Source organism: Penaeus monodon, chromosome 33 (assembly GCF_015228065.2).
Source record: "Penaeus monodon isolate SGIC_2016 chromosome 33, NSTDA_Pmon_1, whole genome shotgun sequence".
Taxonomy (NCBI): Eukaryota; Metazoa; Arthropoda; class Malacostraca; order Decapoda; family Penaeidae; genus Penaeus; species Penaeus monodon.
The window spans coordinates 21,319,855-21,320,275 of record NC_051418.1 but is presented as its reverse complement, the minus strand read 5'-3'; positions in this window follow the sequence as shown (position 1 = coordinate 21,320,275).

Here is a 421-nt window from a genome sequence, read left to right as displayed (position 1 = left end):
GAGTATTTATTTAAAAGATAATTCTTTGGTATTGAATTTTGTAAATGAGTGGAAAAGATGCAGACTGTCTAATTATTTTGCAGCGCTGATATAGAAATGTTCAGTTTGAAAAGTATTTTTATATTAGCCTGGAAAATTATTACAATATTTTAGATTGTGTAAGTAGGCATTTGTTTATGCCATTGAAGAAAGACATGGAACATAGATTAAGGTTAGAACATCACATCTTTTGATAAGAATTCATTGTATTTATAAGATGATGTAAAGTGTTCAAGAAAAGTAGATAAATCATAAGAAAAAAAAAATACTTTATTTGTGTTTTAATTTGACTTAGGTTATTATCACCACATCAGTGAAACAGAAATGGAAGGTGGGCTGAAATATATTCTATAATAGGCTAGTGGGATTTATTTAAAAAAGA